The sequence below is a fragment of the Ursus arctos genome, unplaced genomic scaffold (genome assembly GCF_023065955.2).
Source record: "Ursus arctos isolate Adak ecotype North America unplaced genomic scaffold, UrsArc2.0 scaffold_4, whole genome shotgun sequence".
Classification (NCBI taxonomy): Eukaryota; Metazoa; Chordata; class Mammalia; order Carnivora; family Ursidae; genus Ursus; species Ursus arctos.
This window is the reverse complement of record NW_026623056.1, coordinates 58552344-58575916: the sequence shown is the minus strand read 5'-3', so window position 1 is coordinate 58575916 and position 23573 is coordinate 58552344. Positions and strand designations below refer to the sequence as shown.

The window sequence follows — 23573 nt, the reverse complement described above, 5'->3', positions numbered from 1 at the left end:
ACTTAAAGACCGTGAACTGTAATATCTGGAGTATCCTTTCTCATTCTTCATTTTCCACTAAATGTGGTCATTTTCTTCTTGTTGATGCCTTCATTTAAGGCCAGCAAATGATTTTGACCCTCCTCTAAATCCAGACATGTTTTTCCACACACTTTGATAATTTGCTTCACGGCAAGGACAGACACAATGTTTTTAACTTTTGTGTTTAGCAATGCAATGATGTACTGCTTATACTTCATGGTCTGGGCTAAATGTCATCCAGAGTGTGTCCCATGATCAATGTCATTAATAACGCGTTCCTCTATGGCTCTCTAACCCCTTTTTCAGAGGGAATAAGATAACCCTCTTATTTTTATGAATTGGAAAACAATAATTCCTCTAGCTAAGGTGTGTGAGCCCTGGAAGTGAGCGCTTTATCAATCTAAATTAGACCAGAAGCATTTTGTTCAGTGAAGTGTAGGCTACAGTTCATTGATTCAGTAACATTAAGTAATTATCATGTTAGAATAACAGCACTTCCTGAACTTCTTAAACTCATTGGTCAATCCACGAATCAATCAATATATCTCTTCAGAGAAGTGGAATAAAAATTAATGTTCCTATGGATGCTTTAACAGTGTATGTATTTACTACCTTAAGTTTGAACTGAAAAGATTCTCAAGAAATATTCTAGAATTCAGTATTTTTGTATTTGAATGGGGGGAACCTAACTTGCTTAAAAAGCCCCATTAAGTTATTTGAGCAAAATATGTATCTGCCTGATATTATTCATACCATCCTTAATAATTTTAGTCTGGCCTCAGGTTTTGAGTTCATACTCATGTGTTACGTGCTTTTAAACATCATAGATATATCTGAAGAACATATTTAGGAAAAATGAAGACACGAGCTAGGTGAGAATGAACAAAGGAATTAAGGGCTTCTGTTTTGCAGGTAAATATTCAAAAAGAAATGGAGAACAGGCTACAAATTTATGGTGTGCAGATAGAATTATTTCTGAAAAGCATTTTTTTTCCAAAATGCAATATCTGTCTTTCTTCATGTTCCGTCTGTCTAGATAGCTGATCTATAATGAGCCGAAGAAGAGATTTTGATCTTTCCTAAGAGTGTTTTGTCAATGATCAGAAAGAACTGGTTTCATTTTTTTCCAAGTTGAACTAGAATGTCATAAATCAAGAAAGGTGAAGTTTCTCAGCAAAAGAGGTAGTAAATGCACTGAACCTTTACAAGTTGGTATAGCATTGTATTTTTCCTTTTTTTTTTTTTTTTTTTTTGGTGTGTGTGTGTGTAAAATGTATTGATAAAAGAATCTGTGCACCTCTGACACTTTTGGAGGCAAATGAAAATATCATGGGGAGAGAACAAAGATGAGGTTAGCAGGATCCTTCCTAACCAAAGAATTTATAAAACATAAAACAAGTTGGACCCGTTTTAAAACTTCAAGACAAGACACTCACATACATTTGTATGAAAAAAAGAGAACCTTCATAGTGTTAACTGATTTTTTTTATCATTATGCTCTTTTCAGGGATTTTTAGCTTCGAAGTTGTTTCATTTTAATATTGAAATTTTCCTTCACTTACTTAAGTCTATATTTAAATGTATGTATGTGCACAGTATGTGTACATTGTTTTAGTCTCCTAGGTGTGTATGTTTAAGCAGAATTTATGGACTGCCTCACTTCTTCAGTAAAAACCTTTAATGAAGATGGAGACTGCTTCTCAGAAACAAAATACATTTCTATATTTCTAACTCAATTTTTCTGCCTTTGGTGCAGTGACTAATAACAAACATATAGTTCATTACAGAATTCCAAACTGCCCATTAATAATTAGTTATCGTTAGGGGATATTAATTCCACCCCCCCCCCCCCCAGCATCCAGGTACTGCAGCCAGGGGTTAACTAAGAAGTTCAGTTTAGGGGAAGACATATTAATGCAGACCTCAAAATATAAAATGTTATTGAGGATCAATAAGCATCCTTTTATATTTCACGTCTTTCTTGGTCTAGTCTGGAAGCCAAATTTTGGGTTCTCCCTCACCACTGCTGAGTATAGTCTTTAGTATTTAGCAATTCAGTTCTCTTTTCATCTCTAGTTTTCTTCACTTTTTTCACTCCAAATCCTCCTTTTCATTGTCGTTGCCAGCTAAAAATGTGCTCTTTTTATTGGGCGAGTCCTTTAATAAATATATTAGGTAGTGCTAGCTGCTATAACAAAAAGACCACATATTGTGTGATGGTTGAAGTATATTAGAGGGATTTTTTCCCCTTGTTCACTTACTGACCAGATAAGAGTTGTTCTTGATCTGAGGTGTGATCCTGCGCCTTCAGAAACAGACTAGCAAGGGCTTTGTCATCTTCTTTAAGGAAAAAACAAACAAACCTCTTGGATTGCGTTGCCCATCTGCCAGTCACACAGTCATCCAGAAGGGGAGGGGAGCATAGCAGAGTGTTTGGGATGTCTTAGTGGGTCAAGCCTACAAAATAAACAATCTCTTCTGCTCACAATCCTTTGTCGTTTAACTGTATGGTCATGCTTAATTTAAAAAGTAAGATGGGCAATGCAATCTACCTGTAAAGACAGACAGGAAGATGAAGAAAGCATTTTCATAAATAGCTTAGCTGTCCCTGCACAAGAAAGTCACTTGACTCTAAATGAAACTTTTGTGCATTTAACCCTGCCACAAAAACACCTGTATCTCTATTTTCAGATGAGAGATAGGGTCACTTAAACAGTCTTTTACTGGTCAAATATACATATGTATTAATTGCTTACTGAGTTTTTACTTAGTTGACTTACTGCTTTTCTATCCAATGGTAATGCTCGCAGGCACATTTTTATCTTAGATTTGATCAATCATGTATGATATCATTCAGAGAAAGACTGAAGATTGCTGCTTACTGGTTTAATGTCCTTGATTTTTCTGTACTTAACGTTTCATGAAGAGGGTGCCTGGGTGGCTCAGGTCATGATCCCAGGATCCTGGGATCGAACCCTGCATCTTTGGGCTTCCTGCTCAGCAGGGAGCCTGCTTCTCTCACTCTTTCTCTCTCTCTCCTTCTGCCCCTCCCCACTGCTGATTCTCTCTCTCTCAAATAAATAAATAAAAATCTCTAAAAAAAAAAAAAAGAAGGTTTCATGAAGATTAAGATCCATTTCAATATTGATCATTCCTGATACCTAGTAGTAAGATCGATGCTTTTTTTTTTTTTATGGTAAGTATCAAAGTAATACGTATAAATGTGTGTTTAATGAGTGAAAAAGACAAAAAGTTGATGAGATGGATAATTTATTTTAAATAATAATTATATTATTAACTCCAGTAGATGAGATATTTCCTTTTTAAAGAGAAAATGTTATTCCTAGGGAGAAAAACAGGAATTTCATTTTTGAAGCATATACTTCTAGCTTTGAAAGTTATCTTATATTTGAGGAACTTGTCTTTGATTACCCTTAATACATAGCTTTTGCACTTTCATTTAATTCTTTGCCTGCATGTTTCAACCTCACACCATATTTCCTCTGTATCCTTTTACTTTCTCCAAAAGAATGTGAATTTTAGCTCCAGCTGAAAATTTACCAGATTCTAAGAACAGACATGATAGACATTGTCTATCAACAAATACAGAGACTCTTAGTTTAGATGGACAAAAATATTATTCATTTCCCTTCATATGCATATGGATGTTTTAAATTTAATGTGAATAGCTTAAAGACATTTTATATGGCATTATTCATGGTGGAATTTCTTGTCATGAGAAAGAAACAATTAATAAAAAAAGGCAATTATTTTCAGCAGTTTAAAGAGGAAGATTTAATGAAACATTTATATATGGTAGTACAGTCACCATATGCAAAACAGCATAAACAAAGATTCATTTTAATATAAAGATATTAAAAAGTTTTCATTTTTAAAAACAATTTCATGGTATATTTTATTTAATGCCCATTCTTTATTACTTTCAGTTGAAAAAATATTATCCTCATGAACATTTTTATCAGTCTTATGCAACGAGACAGATTACTACTTTTTTTTATACTGAGAAAAGCTCTGAAATTAGAAAAATTAAAGTTTTCTTTAGGGCTTCATTTTTAGTTTTTATTTTCCCAAAGGATTATGAAGTCTTCCATCCTACTAGATCATCTTATTCAAGTCAGACATAACATCATGTGCTGTAGTTATTTTGGATAACATTGGTAACTGTTCTTAGCATTCAGAAGACCATGAAAATACTGGGAAAGCCTCAAAGTTGAATAGTTTATAGTTAATAACCAGTAGGTCCACCAGACTCAGGATGATAAATCTTCATAATATTCAAAAATGATTTAAGAAGTTTTCCTTCAATTTTTCTGTGTGTATATAGTTGTGTAGCTAAGTTATTACCAATCAGTTGCATCTAGAAAATACACATACATAGACACACATAACACACAACTCTGTCTCTCTCTCTGCATACACACACACACCCACACCCATAATGATGAAAATAAGTCCTTCACTGTAGCAATTTTATCATGTAATTTTAATAAACCTACATCAAAAATAAGATGTGAACAAAGTCAAATTTAGAAGTAAATAGAATGTTTAATAGACATGTATTTAAAAAGGCATCTATGTAAAGGACTAAAGAACTGAAGTATCAAATAACAAGTTAAGACTTAAACCTTTAAATGTTCATTTACCAGAATTACTTTGTAAACTTTACAATTATTTCAAATCTTAAAAAGGAGAGCATTCGCATTTCTGCAAAACAATTAAAATTATCCTACTTTAAGAGGTTTTTGCTCTATAATAGTATAATGGCATTACTGCTGATAGCATTGGTTCCATTAATGCAGGAATTAATAATATGCTGGTACCTGGCTCAGGTCTTACATACATAGTTCAAGATATTTGCATAGCATTTAACAGGTTGTGATGACTATGCTGTAGCTATATAAGCCTGAAAAATAAAATCCATTCAGAATGCCTTAAGATAATTATTTTCATTCAGAATTATATAAACTTGAGTATTCTGTCTATGCAGACTTCTGTTCTTTAGCTCTTAGATATTTTTGATTCCTTCAAATTATACTCTATAAAATAGATTTGATGCTACACTAGGTGAATTTGTGTATTACAAGATTACTAGAGGTTGATCTTCCATTATTTCAGTTACATACAATCTGATACAATAAACTTACTCACTGAGAGCAAAACGAATTATGCTCTCACTTATGAGAAAACCATGCTCCAACACACAGTTGCTATTCAAATAAATTCATTCACGCCTACATGTTATTAGGTACTAAATTACCTTTAAAATAATTCAGTAATTTAAAAAGTAGAAGGTTTTTATTAAGGGATTTTTAGAGCAAAAGAAGAAATGTAATTTTAGCACAGGCAACCATTTCTAACATGAATTCGCTGATCTAGAAAATTACTTTAATGCACATATCAATATACAAGCCAGTTGCTTATATTTCAGCAATTTAAAAAAATCTATGTATTCATTTTTTGTGTGTAATGAAAATATATAAGTAATTTTCATAGCAAAACCATAATTTTGACTTTATTACTGTTATTCCAGGGAAATGAAGTTTTAATTAATAAGTTTTTATTTAATTAATTAAAATTAGTAACAAGTACAAAATGGGAAAGCATAATTCATCCTAGGTTTAGTGTAATCTTTCTGTATTGAGAAAATTAAATGTATTGATAGAAAAATGCATCTTTAACTTGTTTATGATAAAAGAGACCTGGTAGCACTTAATTTAAGATTTGAAAAAAAGGACATGCATCTTAAGAAAAATATGAAAGAAAGAGAATATTATTTTATTAAATACCACTACTTAGATGTCTCAAATTCATGTACATTACTGAACTCAAATCATTTTCATTTTTAATATCATTTTAAAACTCCATGCCTGTTATAATGTTTGGCATACAGTGGACATTGAATAAATTGTTTCTGGGTGGATAGCTGAATAGAAAATTATTTAATATGAGATCTAGTTTGAAATTCCTATCTTGCCATTTCCTAGCTATTTACTTTAAAACTTATGACTTACCATTATTTATGCTATTGATGACAGTAATATACATCTTGAAGTTATTTCTGCTCTTTACTTAGAGGGGACTATATTTTTGTGCATCAGGGAAATGTAATATTTCAACGTAAGTGGTAAGGCATTTTTAACATTTTTTTAATTTCTAATACTTTACATAAATAAACGCCCAAGGATGATTGTTTTTACTTCCCAATTATGTTGATTATATCTATTTACTCAAAGATTCCCATGTTGAAAGATAAATATGAATCCCATATAACTTTTGTTATATGCTAAGTATTTGAAAAACAGGGTATATCTTTTGTATGCCTGAAACTTCTGCTAAATAATATGACTTGATTTGATATGGTCTTTGAATCACAATTTAATTCATTCCTGTTTATTTGTTCCTCTAGTATAAATCAGGTTATACATTATTTATTCATGTTTCCTTTTAAACCATCTCAGATTCATTGCTTATTATATTTCCAAAGTGTACATAAATATGCATATATTTCTTTCTCTAACTTTCATCTATTTATGCAAATTTTTCATTTTATATTTCAGCATTATCATTTTCATAAATAAATTCCTTATGACATTCTTCTCATGACATTCTAATGTATCTAGTTGCGTGGAGCTTATTTGCTGTATTTTAAACTCAAGTTTTCATGCTTGGTTCTTCTTTCACCTTTCCCCATATTTCTTTGCTCTTCTTTTTTTGTCTTACCCTTCTATTCCAATATTCCTGATTTAAAATAAAATTTCATTTACAGAAAGTTTTCCCACAATTTACATCACTCAATACAAATGTATAAAATCAGTGCTCAGTAAGAACCTTACCTTAGGGGTGCCTGGGTGGCTCAGTTGTTAAGTGTCTGCCTTTGGCTCAGGGCGTGATCCCAGAGTCCTGGGGTCAAGCCCTGCATCAGACTCCCTGCTCTGCTGGGAGCCTGCTTCTTCCTCTCCCACTACCCCTGCCTGTGTTCCCTCTCTCGTTGGCTGTTTCTCTCTCTCTGTTAAATAAATAAAAATCTAAAAAAAAAAAAAAAAAAAAAAGAACCTTACCTTAAATTGGCAAACTTACAGCCAAACCAATTTATAGAATACTTTTTCAAGTGTCCCAATTTAGAGCAGCAATAGAAGCTAGTCAGGACCACACAGAAATGACAAATAAACTTCAGGAAGCAAACTTTAAAAATCAAAGTGGGTGAACTCACTATTGTTACATTGCATGTCATATGCATTTGGCAAGGTATGCATAGGTACGAGTTCTATCCTCTTCAACACCTCAGCCAGGGAACAGTAGGAAAATTCTTTTGATTTCTGTATGAAGGCAAGGGAAGGTGATCTAGTCTATCCATTTGGACGGGACCTAATTTGGCTAGCGTAACTCTAGCAAGAGAAAAACTTTTGGAAATGTTTAGGGGGAAGAAGATGATGAGAATCGATTGTTAATGTGTTTTTATTATTTGGTGGTTAAAAATGCACTTATTGAAAAGCATTATTTAGAAGGGTACCATTTCTATTTCCTGTTGAAGGAATATTTCAGCATCAACATGTATACATACACAGTTCTAAATAAAAATAATTGTTTTATTATTACTATAACTCATATGGTTTTTATATATATGATGTCACTTACCTCCTATTGTTTTTCTAACTTGTCACTCTACTTGTTTAGCCTTATTGCTTAGCCTCAGGTTCCCTTTCTCCTAAAGTTGCTTTGGTTCATTTTTACTTGTCCATTTAACTATCTCTTTCCATCTGAGCAGAAACTTTTGCATGCCATTCTAAGGACACTGTTGTCATACGCTTTGTTTGCATTGTGTAATACACAAATAAATTCCTCTTGCCAAATGCATATGATAGTGCATGCTTTCCTTCAGCACAAGAGGACTTATGACTTGATTAGATTTAATTACTGTTAAATCTAAGATGGAATTTTGCTCTAAACCATTGTCCACTTATACGATTGTGAATATAATAGGGAGATTCTAAGTATTTCATGACCACAGGTTTGTATGGGTCATATTTTTGGTCAAAGGAGAATGTGTGTGTTTATATAACTTGATGTTTTTTTGCAGTCAGTGTTTCCTTTTAAACATAAAATTTATCTTTAGATGACTTCATATTTGTAAAGCACCTCTCAGAAACAATCATACCATGCCTAAATTCTCCCTTGTTCAACCTGGGCATCTTTTTTTATTATTCTCTATATGCTACACACCTGTAGATCATGTGTTCTTATGATATGTGTAAAGAAAATTGGACAGATGTACATTTGTGATGATTATGTCAATGAGAAACTGCATTTATTTCCTTATGTTTTCTATTAGATTTGCTTTGATTGTTTATTTTAAGAACAGAAGTAAATAGTACAAGAGGTAGGTTAACAACGATTATACCGGTGAAGATGCAAGAAGACTAAGAAATGTCTGGTGGGCTAGTAGCATTTTTATCAACGTACCATAAAGAAAAAAAAAGAAATATTTCTTGGGCTTCCACAGCACTTAAAAATGAATAGTATTTTCAAAATAAAGGTCAAGACTATATAAGAGAAATCTGCAACATGAGGCTAGGTATACTCTTATTTACCTTTATAATATATTTTTATTTTCATTTAAGTTTTGTTAATATTGCCATTAGGGAAAAAAAAAAGTGTGCATATCAGGCCAACACATTTATTCAAAAAAGACTATGCTGGCCAACACATAACAATAACTGCTGATCTAAAAATAGGCACCTCTTTTGAGGTGCCTTTCCTGAAGTGGGAAAATACTGGTACTGGTTATTCTTATTCTTCTCAATCTGCCTGGTGGATCAAAGCAGACATTTATGAAATAATTATCCATAGAACAGACAGAAGTCATCTGAGTCAGAATGAAGATTATACAGAATAATTGACAAGTTGTATAAAGAAGTAAATAACAAAACAACAAAATCTCCCTCAAATTCTGTATTCTCTCTTCAATCTCTTTTGTTAATCTCATTGTCAAGTTTTTTCAAAAGTGTTCATTAGACTTAATATCTTCATTTTATCACTCTCATTTTCTAAAGCATTGCATTCTGCTTTCTCCTTTGATTTTTTTAAATTAATCTTTTCATGGCAAAGCCCCTAAGGCATATTGGTGGTCACTCCCAATAGACATGACTCTGATCTTTTATAAACTTGGTTTTCCTGCAATATTTGAATTATGAAAATCTCTCATTCTTAATTTTTCCCTGCCTTTGGATGTACCACTCTCTCTTCAGTAATCAACTATTTTAGTCTCCTCATCCAATAGCTGCTGTTTTTTTCGTGTTACCCTACATCTGTTTGCTTGGGTAGTTGCTTTCTACATTGAATCTGGGCTTGACCCTGTGACTAATTTTGGCCAATGGGACAATAACAAACTTGAAACAAGAAAAGACTTGAAAAATGCTTGTTCATTGGGCTGTACTCTTGGGAGCTAGGAGGCATGATATCAAGCCCAGTCACCACCTGTCATCCCAGATGACACCAGCCTATCCCCAGAAGCGGAGCCCCCAAAAGCAGATGACTGGTAATTGGCCATAGATGTATTAGGGAGCACAGCCAAGATTATAAGAACTGCGAGTGAAGCCCACTACAAATGACACTTCACAGAGCTGTGTGTTCCCAAATGGTGGTTAATGTATGGCGCGGCTTTGGGTGGTTTGCTAAAATGAAAAAAATGAACAAATTTACTACTTTTCTTTTTGTGCCTAGATCTTAATTAGTGACACAACTATCTATTCTGTCATCTGTCTGGAAAACCAAAGTCTTTTTCAAATGTCTTCTTTCCATTCTGTCTTTCATCAGTTGATCCTTAATTCTTGCTGTTTTTTTTTTAATCTTGCTGTTATTTAAACCTCAAATTATTTTAATACTGAAATAATTGAATGTTTTATAAAATTAATATATATTTTTGATTACTTGATATATGCTAGAATTATTAAGGCAGTAACTAGAAGTACAATGATTTGTTCATTTTGGAATATGGACTTAAGTGCCTCTCTCCACCCTTAGGTTCTATATTCCATATCTCTTTCATAACACACAATATTTTGATTGTCTTATATGGTGTAGGTATGGGCCTATTGTTGATTCTTTAATTTTATGTTATTTCATTAATCCTGAGCCTTCTGAAAGGTTTTTAAAGTCATCTTTCTCAAAAATAGTATAGAGAATGAAAAGATAGTCTATTTGTTGAGGCTTTTTTTCATTTATAAAAACGAAGAATTGTGTCTCTGGTTGTTTCACTAAGATGTAAAATCTCCATCATCTTGATTCCTTGTTTAACCAAAGACTGTTTGCACAGCTTGCAAAGAATACTTTTGTAGGCAATTAAATCTCTACAGTGCCTCTGTCTCATGGCTATGTTTGCCAGCTTTCTGGACCAGAATTTCTATTCTCACTTACAAAGCTAAGTAATACCCACAAAATCCTTGAAGGAATTTAAAATGACGTTTCTGACAATTAGAGTACAAGGGGGAAAACTCTTAAACATTTGGCATTGGATAGTTATATGAGTGAGTGTCTTTTCTTATTATACCTATCATAAGTGCTATGCACAGGAAACGTTTTAAAATATGTTGCCAATATTTCTTAGCTACTTATACCTTGCTACTTCACTCAGAAAGACATGCCCTTTCTAAAGTAATCATGGAAACAAATGAAACAAGTCTTCTGTCAAGCACCCAGTCAACATAGCTTTGTGAATGGATTGAGTATATCATAGGGCATTGTCAATGTTGACCTTAATGAAACGACTCCTATCAAGTATTATAGTATGTGGTATGCTTCTACACTTTGTTATTTCTTTTCATTTGCATTAATGCGTCTTACTCATAGTAGGTGTTCAATAAATAATGTTAGAATAAGTAAAAATTAACAAACAGTAAGTTATTTCTCTATTCAGATTTCTTTCCTAACTTTTTTATTCCTGTGTCAGCAGGAAATATATCCTGTTATGCTATAATAAAGGGGGAAATACATAGTTTTGGAGTCTAAGAAACATACGCCACCTCTTAAAAACTTTCCCTTTAAATTGATGTGTTGGTTAGAGGAGAAAACTTATATATAGAGGCGAGAGAGAATTCTAAAATACAGAATTTGAATATAGGTGATAAAAATCTAAATCTTGGGGCGCCGGGGTGGCACGGTCATTAAGCATCTGCCTTCGGCTCAGGGCGTGATCCCGGTGCTCTAGGATTGAGCCCCACATCGGGCTCCTCTGCTAGGAGCCTGCTTCTTTCTCTCCCACTCCCCCTGCTTGTGTTCCCTCTCTCCCTGGCTGTCTCTCTCTATCAAATAAATAAATAAAATCTTTAAAAAAAAATCTAAATCTTATAAAACTGATGGGCACTTTGCTGGGTCAGTGTGAGTGAGGACGGGCAGATGGAGAGACAGATATGGGACAGCTACATCAATTTAATCATATTGCGTTCTTGAGAATATATATTTAAAATTCAGCTATATAAGAATGATATGCTATAAAAAGTGCTAAGACTAATCCTTTGTTTTTTCCTTGGAAATTTTTATCAAAATTGAGCCTGCTATTGCTACTTTTTTAACATGACGTCAACAAAATGTAAATTAAGTTTAGTAATCTGCAAGTTGATAATGAGATAGTTTTTCCATTCATATAAGAAAAACATTATTAGAAATAAACAAGTGTCCTACTTTTTATATTCAGATTCTCTTTTTTTTTTTTTCCTGGTTTATATCTTAAAACAACTAGCATATTCAAGGATTAGATCTATGTGTTTGGACAAATGCTGTTGTATTATGTTATAAACAGAAGCGTTTATAGGGATTTGGTTAAATGAAGTAGCAAATGCACAAAAATAAGCCATTAAAAATGGCTTAATACTCAATTCAAACCACTGATGACCACTATTTATGGATAAGAGCATACCCTATTTTCTCACCAACACTTCTGCTTTCTATTTGGCATGCATCCAAATTTCTGCTGTGTTAACATTTGCTCCTGGGAGGAGATGAAGGAAAAAAGGTCCATAAGGTTTCCACTGGCCCAGATAGTAGAAACATCTGCTGGATTCATGAGCAGCTTGCTGGCCCAAGTCAGCAGGGAGAGTTGATGCTTATCAACCTTGCCATATGAGTCAATATTTCCTGTGCCCTGGGGCTACACAAGCTTAATCAAGAAAAAATAAGGAAGCGCATTACATGTCAAAATTCCCTCATTAAATAAGCATTATATATTTTTAAAGTAACTATCATGGCATTATAAATTATGAATTTAGTACTAATGAAATTCGAATTGTAACAAATAGCAGATTTTATTGAATTTTATCATTCATTATTCAATTTTGAGTAATGATGGATTCCATGCATTTAGAACTTTGCTTACAGAGATTTGACCCTTAAATGTGAAGAGTTTGTTGTTCTTGCTGAGAAAAAGTTTGTCAAAAAATTATGTACCACATTTTTTTTTCATAGTCATCTTTGTAGGTACCTTTAAATTAGCTGGTCAATTATTTAAATGTGAGATTTGGGATTAGAGTCCTGAACATAAATTTAATGAATAATTACTAAATATAATTATTGATTTTTAACACACACATTTGCTATTTCAGAAATAGTTGTATTCAGAAGTGTATACTTATTGCCATGTTATTGCCAATACCCTATACACTTGCAATTTTTGTTTTGTTTTGTTTTTACAGTTGCTCTCTGAGTCTGTGGCTTATCCTATCAGTGCCCTAAATTTGAAAAATCTGTACCTTCCAAGGATTTGTTAAAATTTTCGCAAAATACAGCAATGGATGGATATCTAAATTTAAGCAATGAGACGTATCAGCTGTTACTAATAATATGCATATATTATAAATATATATATATTTTTATATATATTTTTATTTATATATTATATACATATAATATATTTATATATTATATATAGAGAAAAATACATCTTATATTTATCTATCTATATTTATCTATGTATCTAACATAGCATACATCTTTGGTTTCAGATCTGTCAAAGCATATAAGACTAGGAATTTGAAATGAAAATCAGTTGTTGCACTAATTATATGTAGAATTCATGAAATTTGGCAGTCTGTTTAGTTTCAGTCTGGTCTGGAAAGGAAATAGGACAAATAGAAACAGTTTTGAGCATGAATAATGTGATTACTCTATTCTTATTGGACGAGCATTTACCTCAGCAGATAGACTATGCAGAAAGTATCCTTTTTGTTAATCTGATACTCTGGTTGCCTGCCCACTTTACTAGAGCAGTAGCACAATTCTTGGTTTCATGTATATGATAATATCCATGAGACACAACAGGCTTTATCCAACATCAAATGTATCCAAAGGTCACAAGACAAGTGATACAACAAGGATGTCAAGAACTCGCAGAAGCTCAGTGACACTGAAATGCTTCAGAGTGTGCACAGTTACTCCTTATCCAAGACTCGACTGCGCCGATTTAGGTACCACACCTCAGGGAGAAGACTCCAGTTCTGGAGTCTATTCAGTTTTTTTGCTTCTTTATTTTTTTTAAGATTTTATTTATTTACTTGAGAGAGAGAGTGAAAGAGAACAAGCAGGGGGAGCGGCAGAGGGAGAGGGAGAAGCAGGCTCCCTGCTGGCAGGGAGCCCAACTCTGGTCTTGATCCCAGGACCCCACCAGGATCATGACCTGAGCAGAACGCTTAACCCACTGAGCCAGTCAGGAGCCCCTGAGTTTTGATGCCTTTGTAGGCACGCAGCCTTCACAAGATTATGTCACCAGTTACCATTCTCTGGTACAACGTCATTCAGTCAATCCTCATTTATTATTCAGTAAATATTCCCAACAATGAAATGTAGATGCTTAGTCTAGTGCACGGCCACCTCCCCAGTTCTCCTTTATTTTGAATCCAGTATACACCTATGAACTCCTTGAACTGCAAAGATGATTCAACCAGAGTCAACTTTTTAGGAAAGACCAAGAACCAGCTGTTAACCCTTTCTTTCCAATATTGTAGTGAAGAGATCACTGGTGTTGCTACCAATACTTTTTTTTCAGTTATCATTTTGCATCCATCTCTCCAGAACATGTGTTCTTAAAATTTCAGGAATCAGTTGAGATATTTTCAATTCCATCTCTATTTTATTGAAGTTTAATTTTAATAATTTCATTTGAAACATTCCAATTCATTATAATTTTCTATTAACAGATTAAAAATGTAGTAACCCAAAAAGGGATATGAGAAGATGGCATTAATTCTTTTTCTGCTTCATCAGAAGTAGAATTCTTTGAGCCGACTTATTTGTACATATCTATACAAAGTATCAAGTTTCATTTTAATATTTTCCCACAGCAGTTTCCACTTGCTCTCATAGGGCAGTGTTTCCCCTAGATCTAATGTGGCACTACAAAGGATCTGAACATCAAAGCATGTAAACATGGACAAGATGGGTGAAATCAACATTAATGAAATCTTTGTGCATTCAGAAATGATCAAACAGTGAAAAACACATCCTATTAACCACTGTGTTATTACATTTTTTTTTCGAAAGAGAGCTTGTTCCTTAGGGAATAGTCCAAGTTGATTTATATGTTGCCACATATTGATCAACACTTACATAATTCAGGTGGTGTCATTTTGAACACGTTTCATGTGTTCAAAAATATGTACCCATTATGTCTATAATGATATCATATGCCTGTTAGAGAATGAAGTGTAACATGTATTTCTGCCTCTGCTAACAAGAATTTTCTACATGTCTTGGGTTCACATACTAATAGTTTCCTTGAGCATAAAAATGCTGTTATTAGAACAGAAAATACTCATTTCTATTATATCAATCAAAGAAAGAATTGTTTTATAAAGTTTTAAAAGACACTCTCATACAGGAGAAAATTTCAAATATTTTATGACCTCACTTTGCAGTCCTTTGGGAACTCATTATTTATTTGAAAGCATGGTGTTGTTATCCATTCAGGGAAATATATCTTTGAAAAAGAACACTGTTTTAAAAATAATGTGTACATCCTTAGATCATTTACCAGCAATACTTTCCTTTCTCCCAGATATTACTGCAGCTTCTAAAACAAGCAATAAAACAGAAATTCTCCATTATTAATAACAAGGCACTTCCCAAAGCAATGGCATTTCAGAGTGGAAGTAAGGAATAAATTGTCTCTCAAGGAGTAGGGGGATATGGGAAATATGGGTAACAATTCTGTTTTGGTACAAACTCAAGTCAGTGAAAATGGGTCACCATTTACTAGATTATTTACAATGTAAAATTTTTAAAAGTACCAAATTTAGTTACCTTTATAAATTATCCCATGATTTAATGAATTATTTGATATTTTCTCAATAAGGTTCTTGTTATAAACACTATTTTTACAGTGATTCATTTCTAAGATTAAAAATCCTTGCGTTAAGCATAATGATTAATTAGCAGAAAAACCATGTCTTCCAGACATGTATATTGAGTCGCTTCCCTCAGTGGCTTGCCATTGTTAGAATAAATGCAAGCTCCTTATTAAGACATAAAAAGCCCTGAATGATCTGGCCTTGACTTTCTATCCTCCCTTGTGTTGGAGCCATTGATCTGTTGCTTTTCATGCACCAGACTCAATGGTTGTTTTTTTTTTTTTTTCTTTTTTTTTTCAGTTCCTTCAATAGTCAACCTCTTTTCTGCCTCTTGCTTAGAATCTTTTACTCAGGTAACTTACTTTTGTGAATACTGGCCACCCTTCTCCAACATTTGTGTCCTTTGGCAACTTTTAAATGGCTGGGTCTTTCTCCCCATTTAGGTTTCAGCTGAAATGTCACAACCTTCTTAGCCAGGCTTTCCTGTATAAATTTGTGTTTTCTTGTTATCTCTAGGCTGTAAGTTCTAAAGGTAAAACTGCATCATTTCTAGCTTGTTCACGGTTGTATCTCTAGCACCTACAACTTGAAGCACCTTCTCAGCACAAAGAATGTATTCTTTGAGTAAATGAATCTCATGAATTATATTTTACAGGCAAAATCCACTACAAACGTGAAGATAATTTTCAGGGAACCTTAATGTTATATACATTTATGTGTGTATTTCATATGCCTAATATGAGCTGATTGTACATTATTGGCTCTGTGTTTGATACCATATTTTTCTTAGATATATCTTGTATCTATGACATCTCAAAATTTCTTATTACATCCCTTAATCCAAAGAGTTATAATTCAAATAGAAATCTCTGTTGCTCTTTTATGTGAACATCTTTATTTAATGTTCCAATGCAATTATTTAAATTTTCTGAAGAGAATAAAATATGAAAAGAACATTAATGTATAGACAACTTGGCTAATAGTCAATATAATTTTATGCTTGCTGAGTATGCAAATATGTGGTACAATCCAAAAGAAAGATGTTATCAATATACCTCCTACAACTAAGTGAAATCACTAATTAGCAACAATATATTAGGCAACAATTAATTTGATTTGGTATATATATATATTTTTTCATTTGGAATCAGGGAGTACCAGCATAAAAACCAGACTGAAGTCCTAATTGTCTTCTCGATTTATACCTTTCCTTACTATGTTTACCTTATTTTGATAGCTACATTTTATATTTTTTAATCAATTGTTTATTTGAAGTTGGGATTTAATAATGCTTGCTTTATTTTCTTGCATTTTTTTCATTTAATTTGCTCCTAGAAATGTTATTAGGAATTTCAGTTTTCCTTGAGGTTATTAAATATTCTAAAATGTATTACAATTCAACTTTATGTGTTACTTTCTTTATATATATGGACATTCTAAGACCTACAGGGTGACATGGAAAAATAGGTATCATTTTCCCCCTTCTTACGTGTCATCCTTTCGCAGGGGCTGTGCTAATCTTCTCTATATCATTCCAATTTTAGCATATGTGCTGTTGAAGTGAGCACTTTTCCCCCTTTTTAGTCTCAGGTTGAAGTTTTCCAGAGGAACTTCAATTTTAAACAGTTATGTCCCACCCAGTGCAAATTTTTTTTTTTTTGCTTCCCGAAGATTGATTATTGTACATTCAGCACTATATTCCTCACCCTGTCTTCAGAAGAGTCCTACCATCTGTGTGTTCTTTTCCAGAATATTTCCTCCAGGTTGACATCTCAATTTAGAATTTAGTTACGTGATTGAGCTTCACTGTGAACCAGACTGTGATTGTGGTCATAAATTTCTTTTCTCTGGAAGGCTGCCTCTCAAATGTTCATCAGTTAGCAAGTAAAGCTAGTCAGTTCTGTCTAGGTCTTGCTCATTCACCCTGAAAGCAGTATTCTAGAAAGATAAAATGAATTTATACACACATGTTAAGTAGATGTTAGCCTTTTTGAAGTTATAAAAATAATTTTAAAATTCTCTTATTCTTTTATAATGCTTTGTGAGACATATAGTTTCCTTTTCATTTTAAAATTATTTCCTTTGCTTTTTATTTTTCCACATTATAATACTTGAAGATCTATATAATAGGAAGAGAAACAGTTTTATGACTATGAATGTGAACAATTCATCAAGTTCATTTTTTTCTTGAATAACTATACATGCCCATTCAATAAATTATTGTTTGAATTTTTGAGAAGATTCAAAACATTTTAGAATAAATTAAATATAGATAAATTAATGAAAGCAAATATATTTTAATGTTATTTCAAACATTTATTTCAGGGGCGCCTGGGTGGCGCAGTCATTAAGCGTCTGCCTTCGGCTCAGGGTGTGATCCCGGCGTTATGGGATCGAGCCCCACATCAGGCTCTTCTGCTATGAGCCTGCTTCTTCCTCTCGCACTCCCCCTGCCTGTGTTCCCTCTCTCGCTAGCTGTCTCTATCTCTGTCAAATAAATAAATAAAATCTTTAAAAAAAAATTATTTCAGCTTCAAAGCTAGATATATTTCTATTTAATCTAGTCTGAGTCCATGATATTTTAATAACTCTTTGTTTATTATGCATTTTCACCGAATAATAGGCAGAAAAACAAGCAAAGAATGAAAACAACTGGTTTTGTACAAATACATGTTTTTAAAATATTGGGCATTCTTTTAAAATTCAGATAATGTTTTAAAACATAGTGAAGCAATACAACCACTAGGCAAGAATGTAAAACTGTCATGAAACAGCTATTCCTAGGATTTTATAAATATTCTCTGAAACTTAGAATTTTATAAATTAAGGAAAATATAAATTTTGTGATATGGCTGAGTAATATAAAATTAATGGATGAAATTGGAGAAATCTACCTTAGGTAGAAAGAAAAACTGCTGGGAATATCCATAATACAGAAGGCTGAGGTTTACAATCTCACAAAAACATTTTTGAAATGTCGGGGCAGGTGCTGATGTAATATTTCATTTACATTACCGGTTTCTTCAGGGTGATCCCTGATCCTGATAATCAAGAATTGACTCTAATTATAAATCCTATCAGAGACACAGCAAAAGGTAACTAGTTTTGATATGATGTTGTGTAGTTAACTGGGTCACCTACTCACAGTTACTGTGTAGGTTAATTGGAAACAACCCAATGGAAATCCCATTGGTTTCCTGGTCTGCTATGAGTGTCCAGGAAAACCTACTATCACATTCTGGAAAAGGGAAAGAGAGGTGAAATTTCTACAGGAGAATTATGATTCTCTGGGTCAGGAGCTGTGGGAGCCACTGTAAATCTGAAAGAGCCTTTTGTCAAGGATCAGAAGCCAACAAAGGCCCTGGGCCAAGCTTTGAGTACACAGAGATTCTGCTCCAGGAGTTGGGAGCAGAATGGGTGGCTCACAATGGCCATAGTGAACACCAGGATCTGGTCTATGGGATTGTAACTGCTGAAGCTGCCAGTTTGGCACTGTTATATTCTGATATCAGGAGGAGAAAGCCCTTCCAACCTTCCTGGCCTTGCAAGACCCATTGCCCGCCAGCTTTGTTTCTTCCCTGCCTTGGTCTGGCAGTTGCAATGGAACACAGGTCTCCAAGTGCTTCCTGTCTCTATGGAAACTGGCAAGCAGCACCAGACTGATGGCCATGCTCCATAGTGGCTGGGCAGAGGGGTGGCACAGAAGGTGGATACCAGGTGTTATACTCTATAAGACAAGCTGAATCCTGAAAGGATGGAGTCAAAGAAAAATAAATTGTATGTGGTCGCTTAGGAAAACAGAATACTTAAAGTTGTTCAGACAAACCTAAAAGCTAGAATGAAATCATGGGAACATTGCTAGAGAATTCCAAATATTTGAAAGAACAGAGGGACATTCCAGGAGTGAAAACATTTTGCACTTAGTTATCAGTCTTAATTTTTCCTCCAATTTCCTTTCTCACATGATAGAGCATTTATTGCACTTCTCTTGAGAATTTAAGCTTGCATTAATAGCATTTGTGCTTTTCAATCCAATAGGCTTTAGTATGCAATATGTGTTTCAGTACACACAACTACTGAGCCACAACTTTCACATTAGAAGGTTATTTGTTTAGAATGCCTTCAGTAATTTGGTGGAAGTAATAGCATGCTGTGTGTGCATTTAGATATATTTTTAGACTCTAAGCAACAAGAATGATCTTGAACTTTCTAAGATTCAGGTTCTTTGTATAAATCCCAAACCTGTTGATGGAACAGATGAAAAGGAAGGGGGAGGGAGGGAAACACAAGGCTGAGAAGATTTGATGGGAGGACCTAGAGAATAGGAAGCTCCTTTTGTGTATCATTTAGAAATGAATTGCCTATTTCTGTCTTTTCTTATATTTAAGAACCTGTAACAGTACTGTGTATCTACTGATCCATTTGGCACCTGTGCTTTTCATAACCAAAATATGAGAACTTTAATGAGACCAGTATTTTGCATTTAAAATGGGGTTCTTGAGAGGACACAAAAATATTTAAAAACAAGTGAAAGCATTATGTATGCCACTTGACACAGATTCCAGTAACTCTGTTGAATTAAGTAATTTTGTAGACTTCGTTGACAGTTTTCACTTAGTATAAATATGTTCCCAAAGGAAGAATCAAAGTATGTGGCATTGTTTATCTCATGAGAAGTTTATGCTTTCTTATTGAAAAACTGTATCTTAGATTCTCTTCACATCTTGTTTTTATTTGTTCCCCTTCACTGTTGTTAAATCCAGTTCTTCCTTTGAGAAAGTTGTGCTCATTTTCAGGAAGAAAAATAATGAGGGTCCTCAGTTCCTGTTAAATAGCCCACAAAAGTTGATCATTTACCCTGAAAAACCACTGACTGTAACTCCCTCTCAGATGTGCAAGGACTCGCCCTCTGCCTGTCTGTCTAGATATATCTCAGGTGATTATTGCCCTTAGTAAGTAAGCACTCATGCACAGTGCGCACTGATCCACTGTTGTGGCCCACATTTAATCTTTAGTGCAGGACGAGAGATGGAGAAAACCATCACCTTCACTCATCATCCATTCAGGAGATAGCAAGGCTTGAATGATGCTGTTTTTAGAAGCAGAGGCATGTTTTGGGATCAGTGTTCAAACATGCATTTTTGCCTTTCTGCTCTCTTTCAACAATACTGCTGACTTCAAAGATCTCTCTTTTTGCTGCTTTGCTTATTGCTTCTCTACAGTACTGGCACATCACAGCCTGTCAGCAAGGTCGAGGTGGCCATGATCTTAGAATTTGCTTCTCTATGTACTGTGTGACAGTATGTTGGGTTCTTGGTGGTCAGTCAGTGAGAGCACGCTTGAAATTTGGGAAGCAAGGATGGCTCTTAACTAACTGAGGTCAACAGGAGTCAAGACTCAGTTCAGTTGGTTTTCAATTTGGTAATTCCTGATCCAGACAAGAAAATGTTTGATCCATTTTCCCCTGAGTATATGAGAAATAGAAACATTGAGGGAATAATGGCAGCTTCTCTGTTTGCTATTTAAAGACAGGGTCAGGAAAGCCGTCTTTGCAGACTATTAAATAATTGCTCTTCATTACAGTGTCTTTCACAGCAATAAATTAGCAAATTGTTTCCATATAACTACTGAAACTAGCCTGAATGGTTTTCAGTCCCTGATGCTAGTTAGAAATAAACTTGGCAGCCTAAGGAAACTATCAAGTTCAACAGAGTAGAGGAAAAAAGAGATCGTTTGAAGGACTTTTATTGGAAGAATGATGAATGGGAGGGGAAAAGGACTCCTGGAAAATGATTTGAGGAAAAAGGGGGAAAGGGACTGAAGAGACTCAAAATACAAAGAGAAGAACTTCAAAAATAGAGCTATATTTCATTGGAAAGAGATCATTGGTTTTCAGAAAAAAACCAAAAGCTTCATTTATGCTAAATATGTAGGTAAGAGCCCCAAACAAGAGACATCAAAGGTGGCTTTTCCAGTGGTGTGCTGTAGAAATGATTAACAACTGCCCGTGTGTGAAAAACCACTGACTTGAGCTGTTTGCCAGTCTCCATAGTGAAAAGACTCTCACTGTGGTCCATTTGAAACTAGCAGGGTACATCATTGAGCATAAAGTGAGAAGAGTTACATTCGGTTGACTCTCATGAGCTGGTATGAACCAGCTCTAGTATATTGCAGCTTTTACTTGAATTTCAAATGCTCCTTCACTTTTTAAAAATAGATGTAAAAGGTTTAAGTGCATCTTTGAAATGTTTAACTCTAAACTCTATGCTTATTTTATAACAGTTACTCAGTCAGAGTTAAGTTCACTTTCTTTTCCAAACAGTTTTTTGGTTAAGCATGTGAGGTATGAAGACAGAGTGGGAGGGCTCAGAACCTGGCTGCTGCACTTCCTAGCTATGTGACTGTGGGCACATTATTTAAGGTCTCTTTGCATCAGTTCCCACATCTTCAAGGTAGAGATGACAAGGTTGGCATGAAAAGTAAATCACTGATAAAAGAAATGTGCTTAGAATAGTGCCTAGAATATTGTGAATGCTCAGATAAATTTAACTGTATTTTTCGTATCTTTATCGTTGGCTTAGTGATTGTGGAAGATGAGATAACAGAAAAGGGTACCATAAAAATGGCTGTTGGGGCGCCTGGGTGGCTCAGTTGGTTGAGCAGCCGACTCTTGGTTTCTGCCCAGGTCATCATCTCAGGGTTGTGAGATCGAGCCCCTCATCAGGCTCCATGCAGGAAGTCCGCTGGAGATTCTCTGCCTCACTGACTCCCTCTGCCCCTCCTGCCATTCTCTCTCTCTCTCTCAAAATAAATAAATAAATAAATCTATAAAATGAATGTTGATGCAAGGGAAATTGGACCAGGAAAGGAAAGTAAAATATTTTCCATCTCAGTGTTCTGTCTACCTAAGAGAGCTTAGGTAGGGATTATTATACTCAATATTCAAGGAAAGTTATTGTCTTGTATGTTTTTCCCCTTCTGGAGCATAAATTTGTCATAGTCTGTCTTTTTATCCTGTTTTGGGTGCTGACAGTGGTATTGGATGTGTCTGTTCTAGATCACCTCTGTTATATCTTATGTATACTCCTCATGATTTTCAGTTAGAACTTCAAAAAAATGTCTTAAGATAATATACTAATAAGGATTTTATTTAAATTTTCCATATTTTTTTTTTTTGGTAAAGAATTAGTCTCTCCTCCTGCCCCTCTATTTTGACCATGAACAAATGCAGCAGATTTGAGTTACTGTGGTCATTCTCCTGTCACAAGTTCCCCTACAATGTCGGCTACTGCTCTAAGAACATGTTCATTTTGGATAATGAGCACCCACTGGAAGCTCCAACTCACAGTACAAAATGTTAAGCAATGTAACTGATTCAAAGATAAGTAAGATGATCTCATCAACCTGCCCTTTAATTATCTTAGAAGCAACTCAAGGAGACTGATATTTATGCAAATAATAAAAGGGTATAAACACAAAGGGGGGGGGGAATGATGTACATAGGCTGCCTGGAAAAATAGCTACCTTCTATGATTCCAAAGTGGAAGTTTTGTTTCCTTTACATTTGATCATAAATGTGTTTGATAAGCATAACCCCTCTGAAATCTAGGATGGTGCTGAGTTTAGCCAGAGAAAAGATCCTTTTAAAGGAAGGTCTCAAATGATATGACCAATGCATTTCAGAAATCCTTATAGATGGGGGTAATAAAGAAAGTTATATACCACACCTAGACTGCCTTCTCCCCTGCCTTCACACCATCTCACAAAGTTTCCTGACACTGCAGTCTCCTTAGCAAGTTTCTCTTTTTTTGTGCATCTTTCAGATGTTGATTCATACAAGGCAAAGCATATCCCCCCAAATACTTGTTTAATGAATGCATTGAAATGCATTGAAAATGAATCCTTAATTTGGTAACATACTAATTTTGCTAATTGGGAAAATTAGTAACGTCTTTGGAAAGACTCTCTGAAATTGAATTAAATGACAACCTTGAGCCACAAAGAGTTAAAAGAGAAAAGTAGCAGTTAACCTGATGCTCTCTCCAGGTTATAACCAGAAGTAAAAGGCAATTCAAAGCTTGAGAAGAAGTTTGTCTACAAAACTGGCTTTTGAATTGATTTTGGAAACCGCATATCCTAAGGGTATTTAAGATTAGTAGATTCTCCATATGAGTTTGCTCTCTATTGGGAAAAACTAAA

At 34.3% G+C, this 23573-nt stretch overlaps 1 protein-coding gene and 1 non-coding gene across 4 annotated transcripts in view; one reads left to right on the top strand and one right to left on the bottom strand.

The window, feature by feature from the left end:
- The window catches only part of CADM2 (cell adhesion molecule 2), a 1027113-nt gene that overhangs the window by 756602 nt on the left and 246938 nt on the right, over nt 1–23573 (top strand). The gene's annotated exons all lie outside the window — the stretch shown is intronic.
- Nucleotides 16834–16942, bottom strand: LOC113257220 (U6 spliceosomal RNA). The gene has a single exon (XR_003316884.1). It is a non-coding gene; the product is annotated as a U6 spliceosomal RNA (small nuclear RNA).